This window comes from Pinus tabuliformis, chromosome X, assembly GCF_031772625.1.
Source record: "Pinus tabuliformis cultivar Carrire ecotype Pingquan chromosome X, CPIR1, whole genome shotgun sequence".
NCBI lineage: Eukaryota > Viridiplantae > Streptophyta > Pinopsida > Pinales > Pinaceae > Pinus > Pinus tabuliformis.
Window position 1 is genome coordinate 319,455,599 of NC_142308.1, and position 15,736 is coordinate 319,471,334.

At 32.7% G+C, this 15,736-nt stretch overlaps 1 pseudogene; it reads left to right on the plus strand.

Annotated features, from left to right (window-relative positions):
* The first annotated feature begins 5,951 nt into the window (after positions 1–5,951).
* Positions 5,952–6,761, plus strand: LOC149139736 (borneol dehydrogenase, mitochondrial pseudogene; annotated as a pseudogene).
* The last annotated feature ends 8,975 nt before the right edge of the window (positions 6,762–15,736 follow it).

Below are 15,736 nucleotides of genomic sequence, written 5' to 3' on the forward strand. Positions count from 1 at the left end.
TGTCAAATATAATATTGTTATTAAAATAAAAAATATAAATTAAATATGATTTAAAATGAAATGTTCTCCCTTACAATAAAGGATGAAATCACAGTGGTCCATGTTAGAGACTATATCATGGTGTGAGTTAGCTGTAGAAGTAACATCTAAGACTTTATGAATTAATTATGCTAATTAGGCTTTAGGAAGAACCGATAACATTATCAAAATATACTCAAGTAAGTTCCATAGAAGAAAACGAGTTCACCTCTTCGGCCTCCTCTTAATTTTATAAGTTAGATTCCCCATGAGTTTCCCTTTGCAAGTTTTTTGACGTGAAATTCTCTTTTGCGGACATAAGTGAACTCCCTAGATATATTGGATTGGTCTAGAAACAACACAAACAAAAAGGATAACGTTTTCCTTGGAGAAATTAGAAAATGAGGAAAGAACTATGTAGAGTACAATGCAAGTCCTCCTCTTCTATTGGCTTCTAAGCTCTAACTCCAACTTTAAATGCTATAAGTGGAACCTGCAAAACAACTATAACAAGCAAATTAACCACAAGATACAAATATCATAGACTTTTATCTATAATCGATGATTCGAGAATGCTTTGAAATATATATGAATCAAATAGACATAAGTATAGGAAAACAAATATTTATGTATTAATGAAATGTAAGAGAAGATTACAACTCCTTTACAGATCTTGACCATGTAGATGTCTCCCACCTAACTTGTCCTTCCTTAGACACAAAGAATGCCTTCAATCATGACTAAAGGATAGTAATGTATCCTTAGGTAAAAAGAAACAACATAAGGGCATAAGTAAGAGTCTTAAAAAACCAACCCAGACTCTATGGGAGGCAGTGGATTTATAGGGAAAATAGGGTGGTTTGGGTTTTATCAATATAGGACTTAGATCCGCATATGAGGGGCGATTATCTCTAGAGATAATATATAAGACCTCTAGTATAGGAATTCTAGATCTCAATCAATAGTAAATGGTTAAAACCACTTCGGAAATTTCTAGAAAGAGAAGATTTGATTTTTTTTTTTTTGCTAAAAATCTAGAACCATTGCACCTATAGTGAACAAAACATTCACCAATTAGTATCGTTGCTCAGTTATACAACATGAAATTCTGCAGATTGTTAAAAGAGAAAGTGCAATGGGTCAAAAACATAGGTTTTTTAGTTGATTAACCCAGAAAAATTGGACTCTTTGGAGTCATAATGTTTAAGGATTTAGAAATTTATTATTTCCAGGTGTCAAGGATGTTGATTGATCCAGTTTTTAGGACATTTGAGTGAATGTGAAAAAATGACCCGAAACACACCTTATTCGAAGTCATTGTGAAAATTGCTCGAATTATCCCTTCATGTTAACATGTTGTTTTTCTAGGTTTGAATTTCTGCTAATGCATCTAGAGAGACCATCATTAGCTTTCTCCCACCATCATGTAAGTTGATTGTATGAGAGGGATCAAGGGACCCTCCATTATGCAAGGTAATGCAATTTTCATGAGGGAAAAAATTAAAGTAAAATTATTAGTAGCTACTAATATCACTTTGTGGAATGCAATTGATGACCTTAGGAAAGTTCCTAAGGTAGATATATGTAATTGTTAATGACATGTGTCATAGACAATGTCAAATATATTATTAAAAGAAAAAATATGAATTAAATGAAATGTTTTGCCTTATAATAAAGGATGAAATCACAATGAGCCATGTTAGAGACTATATCAAAGTGTGAGTTAGCAGTAGAAGTACTATATAAGACTTCATGAATTAGTTATGCTAATTAGGGTTTAGGAATTGCCTGCAACATTATCAAAATCTACTAAAGCAAGTTCCACATAAGAGGACACATTCACCTTTTTGACCTCCTCTTAATTTTGTAAGTTAGAATACCTGCAAGCTTCCCTTTGCTTGATGTCTTTTACATGTTATTTCAAACTATCTTAGCCAAGTTATTCATAAATATCATAAACATCCCATATTTCTATATTGTTGTTATGATTGCTATTTCGGATGAACTTAATTATGCCTCTTCTTCCTTTTATCTTATAATGTGGAAAAACAATTTTCTTTATTATTTACTCATAAATATTATATGTATGATTGAAATTGATCATAAGATTTTGAATGTCAAATTAACAATAAAGTAACAATAAAATTAGCTAAAATTTACTATTTACAATTTACACGTGGAAAAAAAACCTCAAAGAGAATCATAATAATTTCTAAAATTCAAATTTATTAATTATTTATTTTCTCACTCTCTTGTACTTCACAATTTACAAATTCATCTTTAATGTAAATCTATTAAATATTTTAAAAAATTAAAGACATTATATAAATATAAAATAATATTATTATATAAATATAAAATAATATTATTTTATTATTATAGTTTTTATAATTTTATTTTATTTTATTTTGAACTTATATGTGACAATACACCTCACTACTCTCTAGACTTTAGCCTAAGCTGGTCAAGGAAATTATAGTGAAAATAAATTAAGAGAAAGAGACCAATGAAAGTGGTGGACGGCTAGACTGGAACCATTTTATGTAAACCCCTCAAACCATACATAATTTCAATTTTCAAGTAAACCATTAGATTTGATGAGGTGATAGGAACAGAGTCAATGTTACAATTACTACTGCCTTGTTTTCCTTGTTACCCGTGACAAAAGTGTAAAGTATTGACACTATAATATGGAAAGATTCCTCTCCTCCACGAAGTTAGGAAGCATCACGCGGTTACAAGCTTATATGGAAATCGATGTTAAATATGAATACATCAAGTTTTGCATTAACAAAGACACGTAAACGATTTATTGATGCACTAATTTTAAGTATATATTAATGTTAATATTAAAATAAAAATAAAAATAAAAATTAATTAATTAATTAATGATTTAAAAAAATTGTAGTTGAACTTTTTAATATTTAAAATTTGTTTTTTTTATTATATATTACAAATTTTATGTGACAATATTTAATAATAATATTTCAGTGTTGATGGATAGTGAAGTTTCTTAAACCCCCTCTATGTGAATCATTGGCTTTTTTTTCGTAAGTTGTAAATTCATTTTTTTTTGGGTCTATTAGGATTAAGCTCTCTATTTTAAGTAAGTTATTTCATTCACTCTTAGTCATAAATAAAATATTTAGATATCTATATCATCTAATATAATTTCAATCTACATTAACTAATTTATATTGGAAAAAAATAATTACTTAACAAAAATATTAACTAATTAAAATAAAAATATCAAGTATTTGCTAATAATAAAAGTAAGAGAGATAGATAATCCATTCAATTTAGAATATAAAATTAATATATGATATTTAAAAATATTTATAATAATAAAAGAATTCAATGTGGGTCATCGATAAAATATTTTAATCTATAAAAATATTGATGTATGCTTAGAAAATATATTAATGACCAAAATAAAAATTAATGTAGAAAATATAGTCCATAAATAAAATGTTTCAATGGACATGTCATGTAAAATATTTTAATGTCAATTATGCATATATTATATATTGTTTAAAAAAGTATGTGTATATATGTCATATAGAGCAATTGAAAGAAGAAAAAAAATTATGGTTAACATTTTTGTAGTATTATTTCACATTTTAGTCTTTTATAGGTATATTTAATTTTGCCAATTTTCTTTAAACTTCAACAAAGATTTTTGTACTTACAAGTTTAAGTTATATACTCTCTACACACAAATACAATTTAAACAATGAAAAATTGCACAATTTATATGTATATATATAGATGGAACCACTATAGATTCATTGGGATCAAATTATGACTAAATGCGAGAGGGATGCAATTTGTTTTTCAAATTTTCTACTCAAAAAATTTCACCTAAAAAGATTTGGTACCTTGTGACACATAATAAATATATAGAGGGAACCACTATAGATTCACTGGGATCTAGGAATGAATGAGAGAAAGACTCAATTTGTTTTTCAAATTTTGTACTCAAAAAATTTTCACCTAAAAAAAATTGATGCCTTGTGACACATACTAGATTTGCGCTTAAGATGAATTTATACAAGTAGTAAATTGTTCTCTACGACAAATATTCTTATATAAATGAAATAAGCTATCATTTAAAATTTTTTATATCAAATCCAACTGAATACTTACATTTTATACTTTATTGATATATACATCAAAAAATCATCACGAAACTATCGTACTTTATTGACATAGACATCACCAAACTATCAAAATCTATATAGACAATCAACCATCCAGTAAATTGCACAATAAAGACATCGATGAAGCCTTTAATGACTATCGCCAAACTTGAAGGACCAACATCACGATTGTCTATGCTTTGTCAAAGACTCTTTGCACTGAGACACCCTTTCTCCTCTTCTTTCTATAGAATTGCAATGTTGATTTTTACACACAGACATCGTCCTTCTAACTTGAGCATTTCATATGGACTTGCAGCTTCTTTGTTGCATCGTGTTGACCAACTTATCCATTCAATTGGTAATGTAGTAAGATGCAAATCAATTTTCAACTTTTCCAACCACCACTCTTTTAAAGTGCCACCTAAATCCTCTATACCCTATTTAGGTGAGGTAGCGATTGTCTGACTGGTCAAACCCAACCTTGGTACTAAGGTGGAACAAACACACCATCCTTGATACCAACTTTGCCATTGCTTTGACTCTCAAGTCCTCCCTCGGTTGATTAGGAAGTACCAAGGTGGAACGAACACACCATCCTTGATACCAACTTCACCATTATTTGGTTGATTCAGTATTTTTTTTTGCTGTAGTATAAGCAGATTGCTTTTGGTTTTTCGTTTAAATTATGGAAATTTTCGCAAGATTTTAATAAAATCTGGTATATATTTTTGTAAATCCAAGTTATAGTTGTTAAACTTCAAGACTTTGAGTGCTTAGAAATTTTTGATGGTACTGAATATATTTCCCTATGTTGCATGAGTTTCTGGAAAATGGGAACATTGGGAACTTGGGTACGGGTGTCGGAAATGGCTAGAGGTTTCCCCAAAATTTACAGGAAACGACTAATCAGGAAAGGTAATATCATATAATAAAAAAAATTAAAAATAAGAAAATAAAAATATATAATTATATAATAATAAAAATTAATATTAAATCAAAATATTCAAATATTAAAATCAATTTAAATATGTAAGCTCTCTTATATATAAATATATTCTCTGGGTGTCTCTCTTCTTGAGTCTCCCACTTTTATATATATAAAATATTAAAATGTCAAGTTCATTATCAGTTCTCTGACACATGACCGATATTTGAAACAATCTGCCTTAAAAATACAAATGAACAATTTTACCTATGTTTCTCTAGTTATTCTTATGAGAAAAAGTAAAGCGACTCTAATCGTTAAGCACTAACTGCCACATACAATATGAACACAATCTTCTGTGTTACATATACATAAACAAAAAAATAAATATTCATCAGCATGACATCCCAGATATTTCCCTTAAACCATCAAGAGATTGCTCCAGTTTCTCAACTAAGGATATTGGTGTTAAGGATGTCTTTGGCCTTTCTTCCTGCGAAGGTTTCAACAATGCCTCATGTTTTGTGGGCAGTTCAACATACTTGTCTACATGCTTTGTATTCCCCAACCCTAAGGAATGCGGGAACTCCAAAAAAAAACAATCTTCAAAGCTCTTGGAACTTTCCCAACCTCCCATTGCAGCTCCCACAAAAAAGGGAACGTTCCCATACAGTTCCAAAGCTTCTGGGAGTGCGAGAACCACTGGAACGGGTTTCCCACCTCTAGGGAGTGGTTCCTGTGTAACAAAGCTATTTCCACTCTAAAAATATAATTTAAACACTGTAATTTTTTTTTATTTTTTTTAACGGAAACCTGCAACTTTTGAATGGTCTTTGCAATGGTCACTGGTTTTAAAATTCTAGGCAATGGTATTTGAATGCAGACTGGAGGGCAAGGTCACAATAATAACGGGCGGAGCATTCGACATCGGAGAAGCCATTGTTCAGCTCTTCACAAAGCAAGGAGCCAAAGTCATAATTGCAGACGTTGCCGACGTAGCTGGGAAAAAGTTGGCCGAATCCATTTCTCCTCCCGCAATTTTTGTGCACTGCGATGTGACCAATGAACAAGACGTGGGCGCAGCGGTGGATTTGGCCATAGAGAAACATGGTCAACTGGATATAATTTTTAACAACGCAGGAATAATAGCTCCAGGTAAAAGCTTAGCAGAGTATGACATGGATCAATTCGATTGAGTGATTAGGGTAAATGTGAGAGGAGTGATGGTGGGCATGAAGCACGCTGCCCGCGCAATGATTCTGCGGAAGAAGGGCACCATAATCAACACAGCTAACATTACAAGTGTTATAGGAGGACTTTTTCCATACTACTACACCACCTCCAAGCATGCAGTGATAGGGCTGACGAGGAACGGTGCAGCTAAACTTGGGAAATATGGGGACTGAGTCAACGTTGTTTCTCCTTATGGACTTCCCACGGATCTTACAGTTGGGTATTTCAAGAAGGAAGGCTATCCCTCCACATTTTCGAAAGAAGTGGATAAGCCCGTTGTAGCCGACTTCTGCACCAGAGTTGCCAACTTAGGGGAAACGGTTCTTACAGCGGAGGGTGTTGCACAGGCAGGTCTGTACTTGGCGAGTGATGAGTCTAAATATGTGAGCGGGCATAACCTCATTGTGGATGGAGGAATCAGTGTTGTCAATCACTCTTGGTGAACCTACCAATGATAACTGAATGCTACTATTTGTGAATGAAATTAGCTCAGTCGAGTGGTAGTCCTTGTTAGGATTCCAAGGAACTCTCCTAGGTTGTAGCTCGGAGATGCCTGGTAACATATAAATTCAACTATTGTTGCAGGTTTAATGGAAGGAATGATCATTTGGCTCAAGCCAGATAACCACTTCTATTTTGTTTCACTCCATATATATGTGACCACCCTCAGACTACAAGGCTTTAGACCACCAACGCTCATAGATTTAGATGTTAGGTGAATATGGAGAATACTAACCACACCAACAGATGCACAAGACCATGTGATGGTCGGCTACAACTAGTAAAGAAACTTGTAAATCTAACCTACTAATGCAAAGATAGGATGATAGCTCTCCTGCATTAGATAGAAAGAAACTTGGGCAACTTATTCAATTATGCATACAAGATTCTAACACATAGATAAGATGACAGTTATCTAGTGCTAAACATCATGAGATCAAGAACACGACATATCAGGTACAAGCTTGGAACAGAGGAAAATGAAAGTGAGTGATTAACAACAAAAGAAGCTTGTATTAACTGAAAATGAAGATGAAATGCTGCAAGTGACAAAATATATACAGTCTCCAGAAGTTGAACCTTACATCAAATGCCCACCCTAATTACATCTTTCTCTTGGATATTTATAGATTTACATTACAAGGGCACTTGGCCATTTAGGTCTCAAGGGGTCACAATTGACCACCAACTGCATTTAACTACCTGATGGAGTCTCTGAACGTGTTTTCTTGCTTCAGTGGATGAATCCGATCTGTTCAGGTGCTACGTTGTCCTTTTAGGCAGTTGGAGTGCTCGTACCAGTGGAGTTTACGACTAATAAATTCAGTTACAAAGTCGTGCTTATCCCTTTCTCCCTTAGGCCATGCTTTTTGTTAAATATGGTGGTTGGGAGTTTGACTGTGACTGATGATGGAGGAGTTGGTCATCTCCTTCTTCGGGCAACAGAACGGTCAGAGCATGTGGAATGCATGAGCAGGTGGATGATTTGGGTGAATGGGAAGAATAGTCGTCGCGTCGAGGAAATGGAAGGCGGAGATGGCTCGGCAGAGCCTATTGGCCGAGGTGAGAGCGAGGTGAGTTAGGGCCCTTAGATCTTCAGCGGTTAGATCGAACAGTCATCGGGCGATGGAGCTACATGGAAGTTTAACGGGTGGGACGGATTGGTCGAGCGCTAAATGGTATTTATCGCACTGCTTTCAAGCGTTAAGCGGTAAATGTCCAGGGTTGTTTGATTCCATTCAGCGATCGACACATAGCAGTGGATGAGAGAGAAAAACTACTCTCATCATACGCTATCATTTGATTAAGTTGTTGGCGTGATAAGAGAGAAGACCGTCAAATCTTGGCGGGGATGATCTAATGGTGGAGAGTGGTAGAGTGGGTCACCTTCATTGGGTGTGACGGGAGCCATTAGATCGGCAGGATGATCAACTATGGGGATGAGGCGCGATGAGTTATGCAGGCGTGAAGACATATGGTGGGGTCTTATGGTAGGTTCAGGGTTTTGCGCTCATGGCTAAAGCCAAAGGCGGGTTAATCTGTCAGGTTTAGGAGAAAAATAGAGGAATGGAGGTGGCAGAGAGAAAGGGGGGTAGAAGGAAAAGGGAAGATGACCCATGAGGGGCCCCTTTGAAGACACGATCATACAGACCAAGCTTTCCTCTATCCTTAGAAAAATAGCGTTGCATAGCAGAGATAACACTGGCTCCTTTTCGGGATGAAATCCTCCCTGTTAGGTTTCAAGAACTGTAGACAACTGCGTTTCGTAGAAAACAAGATCAGCAATAATTCCTAGTGTTCCATTGGGCATGGAGTCTAATTAAGCCTACACTAAAACTTGTAAAAGAAACATATTTACAATGTTGAGGCCTAAAGGCCTTAAACAACATAAACTTTCAAAAACCACCAATTGACTGAGCCATAAAAAATTGTTTCTCCTTCCATACTTTGCAGCATGAAAGTGTTGTTCCCATGGATCTGAGCAACGACAAAAGGTCCAATCCATAGAGCATCGAACTTCCCATGATTGCTTTTCTTTTCCTTTAGTGCATCCCATTTAAGAACCAAGTCTCCAATTTGAAAATTGTTCATCTTTGCCTTTCTATCAAAGGCTTCCTTGATTCTCTTTTGATGTGCTGCAAACTTTTCAATCAGTTGATCCCTGATTTGATGCACTTCAAGCAAGTCACTAACCCTCTTTGCCATGTCATTTTCCTCATTCTACCTTTCCTATAAGAACTTGGCCACAGGGAGGGTCAACTGGATTGGGAATACAACCTAAGTGCCATATACCAGCTTGAACGGAGAATTCCCTGTGGATTTCTTGGTGGTCACCCTGTCAGCCTACAATGCAAACTTCAGTTTGGAATCCGAGTTCCTTTTGTTGCCTTCCAACAACGTTTTGATTATCCTTATCAGGCTTTTGTTGGATGATTCTGCTAGACTGTTACCTTGAGGGTAATATGAAGTGGAATGAACTAGCTTAATGCCCATTGAGTCACACATGTCCACCAACTCTTTAGCCCTGAAGGCTGCTGCATTGTCTGTAACCAATTTGTGTGGATAGCCAAACCTGGTGAAAATGTTTTCTGTCAAGAACTTCATGACCACATGGTGATCAGCTTTCCTAGTAGGGATGGCTTCAATCCATTTAGTGAAGTAGTAAGTGGCTACTAATATCCATCTGTGCTGGCCACTATAATGTGGATTAATTTCCCCTATGAAATCTAAGCCCCACTGCTAGAAAGGGCCACTAGCATATACTGGCTTCAAGGGTAAGGATTTCAACTGCTGCTTTCCTTCAAACCTCTGGCATTTGTCACAAGATTTTACAAATGAAAAGACATCAGAAAATGGAGTGGGCCAATAATACCCAGCTCTGAGGATTTTGTGGGCTGTAGTTTTCCAATAGTAATGTCCTCCACATATGTTGGAATGAAACTGATGCATGACCTCCATATATTGTTCTTTGTCTAGACATCTTAAAAGGATTCCAAATGGATCCCTCCAATACAACAAGTTTTCATGGATACAGAACTTGGCTGCCCTGAGCTTAATAGCCCTGGCTTGGCTTGAACTTAGGCCTGGAGGAACTTCTAGCTTCAGCAAGAATTGATCCATTGTAGAGTACCATTCACAAGAAGCTAGATTCTCAACCAAAGACTAGTTCTGTCCTCTCTCAACTATTTCTTCCCCTCTCTATCTTTCATCTGAGTTTGTGCTTATCCAATTCATGTCCAACATCCTGCAAGTTTCTTTAGCCATCAACCTGGCAAGGCCCTGACCTCTAACAAGCTTGGTGGGCTTTAATTCCATGTTGAATTCAATAAGCTTTGCAATCCATTTAGCTCTTCTTCCATCAACATCTGGCTGCATTAGGACATCCTTTACTGAAGCCAAGGGCACATATGAAACTACCTTGGAATGCAGGATGTATATTCTGAAAGCTTTCAAGGATTTGATCAGGGCATAAGTCTATTTTTCTATAATATCATACCTTAGATCAACATCCCTCAAGGTTTTACTAAAAAAAGCCACTAAATGCTCTAAACCCTCCTTATATTTTTGCAATAAGACTGCTGCAAGGGTTTCATCGGAAGCAAAGGAGAAGATATGTAACTCCTTGCTATATTCTGGGCTGATCAAAGTGGGAGCCTCCATAATAGCTCTTTTGATGGCTTCAAAATATCTTCTTGCTGCATTAGTCCATTTGATTTCTGATCCCTTTTTCAACATGGAGGTGATGTGCTTTACCAATTCTGCAAAATTAGGAATAAACCTCCTTACAAAATTTATTTTGCCCATAAAGTATTGGATGTCCTTTTTTGATCTTGGGACAGACAAAGTCTGTATTGCTTTTACTCTTTTTGGGTCAATTTTGACAACTACAGTAGAAAAAATGTGTCCTAACAGCTCGCCCTCTTCTAGAAAAAATTATGATTTCATAGAATTTATTGATATCCCAAATCTTCTGCACTTCAGAAACACCTTCTTCAAATGTTACAAATGGTCTTGATGGCTGCTGGAGTATACTGTTATATCATACAGGTAGACAATGACGAACTTATCCTTCTCTCCTACAAATGCTATATCCACAACTCTCTGAAAGGTTTCCCCCATGTTCATTAGTCCAAAGGGCATCTAGAGTACATGAACGTGCCCCAAGGAGTAGTGAAAGTAGTCTTTTCTTGATCATCTGGATGTACAACAACCTGGTTATATCCTGAAAATCCATCCAGGAAAGACATCACTTTGGCTCCTGAGACTTTCTATAGCAAATGCTCCATTTTTAGCAAGGCATAGTTGTCTTTGTTAGAGAATTTGTTCAGGTTCCTGAAATCAACACAACGTGATTTCTCCACTTTTATTCCTCACCACTACCAAGTTGGCTACCCGCTTTGAATATCTTAGAGGGACTATGATCTTGGTAGCCAAAAATTTCTTGATTTATTTTTCAATCAGAGGGAGGAGAAAAGGGTTTATGGGTCCCAACTTCTATTTGAAAGGAATAGTGTCTTTCTCCAAGGGGATCTTATGCTGGATGATCTCTTTGTCATAAGTTTTGAGATCACTATATTCCCAGGCAAAGATATCAGCAAATTGCTTCATTAAGGTGCAGTACTCAAAACTTTGGGCAACAGACAAATGGGTGGACAGATCTATATACTTTGGATGATCTGGACTCCCTATGTTATGCCTATGGACTGCAAACTAATATTCATTTTGGGCAACCTTATGAGGCATGTCATTATGGTCAAATAGCTTTTCTAGGGGCACTATCCCTTTAGCTATATGATTTCTAGGCAATTGTACAATACTGTCTTGGCCAATTTTATTCCTTAGCTGAGACTAGGGACATTCCTCCAAGGTTTCATTCTCTTGATCAATTTTCATTTCGGAGAATTCATCAATGACTTGCAGAAACCTATTTACTTCATCATCATCCTCAAAAAATTTCAAATGCTGGACATTATTAGGCAAGGATGGTCTATATTTTATCTGGACTGCATAAACCAATTTAGGGGGCATGGGAGGGATGAACATGCCAACAGACACAGTAAGGGAATTAGCAAGATGATTTTTGACTATAGGGATATATGAGATACAAAAACTATTAAAAGAATCTTTGAGTCTCCATACCTCATCTCTGTAGGCTTTCAGCCTTGGGTGCCTTTCTTGGAACGTGTTGTTCACTTGCTGAATGATGAGATTAGCATCTCCAAACACCTTGACGTCTCTGATTCCCATGTCTTTGGCAGCGTTTAAGCCCAAAATAAGAGCTTCATACTCTTCTATGTTGTTGGTGACCTGAAAAGTCAGCTTAAAAGACAGATGTGTGCTTTCTTGTTTTGGAGACACCAGCACCACTCTTGCTCCTGCAGTTTCCTTTGAACATGCTCCATCAAAAAACATATCCCAAGCTTGTGTCCCTTCCTCTTCCATGGCCTGGCATACTGTTTTCTTGAGCTTCACCGAGGCCTTCTGGGATTCTTTAATTTGGAGAATGCATGCCCCAAAGTCACTGTCCACAACGTAAATGGGATGATTAGTGGGATTCTTCTCATCACTGATAATATAGGCTAGTTGGGCTTCCCTGTACAATCTTCTGCTTTTTGCTCCAAAAACTGGGACAATGGCATAAGATTAGTCATTTTGTAATGTCCCCCCCAACCTCTTAATCCACCCTCTGGAAAGTAGCATACCAACCATAGGGGGGACATCCGCTACCACAATATCAATAATCATGCTTTTCATGGGTAGCTGAGTTAGGGTGATAGCTAAGTCTTTGACTAATCCCAGACAATTCACCTTCCTTGAATCAAAGGAGAACAAGTCATGATAAGGTCTGGTGATATCAAGGCCTAACTCTTCCATGACAACTTTTGGCATCAGATTATGACTGGTACCTGTGTCCAGCAGGTAGTTATGGAAGATTTCGTCATGAATGGTCAAGGAGACATAAAATGATGGAGAATTATCATCAACAAGATTAGTCATTAGACTAAGCAAAACTGCAGGTTTATAATCTTGTAAATTCACATAGTCATTGGATGCTTGTGTGGCTTTCAGCTTAAGGGCATCAAGGATAGGTTTCCTAAAGACCTCACTCTTTAGAAGTTCTATTAGAGGTACAGATATTTTCAACTTCTGGACTTCTGATTCAAAACTGAAAGGGGAAGGGGACTTGTTAGGGCCTCTTACCTCTTGAGCTGGTGCTTTGAGGATGATGAGATCAGTTGTTGATTTTTTTTGTTTGCTACCCTGCTACTCTGTGGGGATAGTATCTCTTTGAATAGGATTCTCTTTGACATTACTCATTCTTCAACAATGTAAACTTTGAAATGGGAACTGTAAACTCAAAACGGGAACTCTGGCCAAAAAAACCCTTAAAAACATCAAAAATAGTGCTAAAAACGAAAAGTGTTGATGCTGGAATAACACTTTTTTTTCTCTACGGTAATATTTGAACATGTTTTAAAAATGGCAGTGAAAACCAATTTTTTGTGCAAAAATTGTCCTAAAAACACCCTCAAACAAAAAGTGTACATTGGGATAACACTTTTTTTTCCCTTTTTTTCAAGGGTAATATTTCAACATTTTGAAATAATAGCGTAAAGTATTTTATCATGACCCTGAAAAAAATTAAAATTTCAAACAAATAATAAAAACATAAAATTAAATAAAAAATTAAAAAATTAAAACAATGAAAAAACACAAAACAAAAAAAGTTTAAAAATGAACAAAACATAAATTAAAGTATATACTAAAAACAAAACATAAAATTAAAAAAACAAAAAAATCAAGTAAGAAAAAAACTAAATTAAAAACAAAAAAAACATAAAAATTATAAACAAATAAATAGTTAAAAAAAAAACATATTTAAAAAAATGGAAAAGAAAAAAAAATAAAATCTTGTAAACCATTAAAACAAATTGGCAAAATAAAAGAAAAAAAAGATGGAAAAGAAAAAAAAATTAAAACAAACTACAAAATTAAGTAGGTAAAAATAGAAAAATTAAAAAAACATTATAAAAAAATAAATAAGAAAAAATTAAAATTAAAAACAAACTAAATTTAATAAAAAATAGAAAATTAACAAAAAAAAAAGGAAAAAAAAAATAAAAACTACTAAAATTAAGATTAAAATGTCAATTACTTAAAAAAATATATAAAAAAGACATATATATATATATATATATATATATATATATATATATATATAATTATGTAAAAAAAAAAAAAACATTAATAAAAACTAGAAAAAAAAATTAAAAACAAACTAGATTAAAAGAAAAAAAAAATAGAAAATTAACAAAAGTAAAAATAAAAAACTAGTGAAATTAACATTAAAAACATTTAAAAAAAACAAAAAAAAAATGAAATTAAAACAAAAAACCAAAAAAATATAAATTTTTTTAAAAGTATATGTCTTTTCGAAAAAATAAATAAATAAATAAAATAAAAATAAAAAAGCATTTAATTTTTTTAAAGAAACATGTATTTTTCTACTTAAAAAATAAAAAACAAAATTTATTAAACTTACATTTTTTATTTAAAACACACAAAAAGAAACTAAAAAGATTTAAATCTTTTTTTAAACAAATTGTTTTTTTTTATTTAAAAAAATATATATTAAAAAAAAATTAAAACATTTTTTTTTATTTAAAAAAAATATTTATTAAAAAAAAAAAAAAAAAAAATTGAACAAGTTTTTTTACTTAAAACCATTTTTTTTAAGTTTTTTATTTAACAAAAAAAATTATTAAAAAAAAAAATCGCCTTCCTGGCCGCTCGTGGTGGCGCTGCCCCGGGCAGAGGCCTGCACGTAGGACCTCCGCCCGGGGTCGTGCCACCACAGGTGGCCGAGAGGGCGAATTTTTCTTTTTTTTTTAATAATTTTTTTTTAAATGAAAAACTTAAAAAAAATTTGTTTTAAATAAAAAACCCTTGTTTCAAAAAAAAATAAAAATTTTAACAATTATTTTTTTAAATAAAAAAAAAGAAACAAAATGGCTTAACTATTTTTTTTTTAATATATATATTTTTTATATAAAAAAACAATTTGTTTAAAAAAATTTAATTTTTTTTCACTTTTTTTGTGTGTTTTAAATAAAAAATGTAAGTTTAATAATATATATATATATATATATTAAAGAGAAAAATACATCTTTTTTTTTAATTTTAAATGTTTTTTAATTTTTAAGTTTTTTTTTTTTAATTTGAAAAGACATATTTTTAAATTTTTTATTTTTTTTTAAGTTTTTTTTTTTAAATGTTATAATTGTTAATTTTACTAGTTTTTTATTTTTACTTTTGTTAATTTTCTATTTTTTATTTTTTAATCTAGTTTGTTTTTAATTTTTTTTTTCCTAGTTTTGGTTAATGTTTTTTTTTTGTTTTACACACACACACATATATATATATATATTAATTTTGTTTTTTTTCCTAATTCTTGTATGGTTTCTGAGATAATTTTTTTTTAACATTTTTTTTTGAATTTTTTTTGCTTTTTTATATATATTTTTATATATTTATTTAAATAATTAACATTTTAATCTTAATTTTAGAAGTTTTTATTTTTTTTTGTTATTTTTTTTTTATTAAATTTAGTTTGTTTTTAATTTTCATTTTTTTTTTTTTTTTAGTTTTTTGATAATATTTTTTGAAATTTTTCTATTTTTACCTACTTAATTTTATAGTTTGCTTTAATTTTTTTTCTTTTCCATATTTTTTTTCTTTTCTTTTGCCGAATTTTTTTTTTTTTTGGTTAACAAGAAAATTTTTTTCTTTTCCATTTTTTTAAATATGTTTTTTTAACTATTTATTTGTTTATAATTTTTAAGTTTTTTTTTAGTTTTTTAATTTAGTTTTTTTCTTTTCTTTTACATTTTTATGATTGATTTTTTTTTTTTTAAGT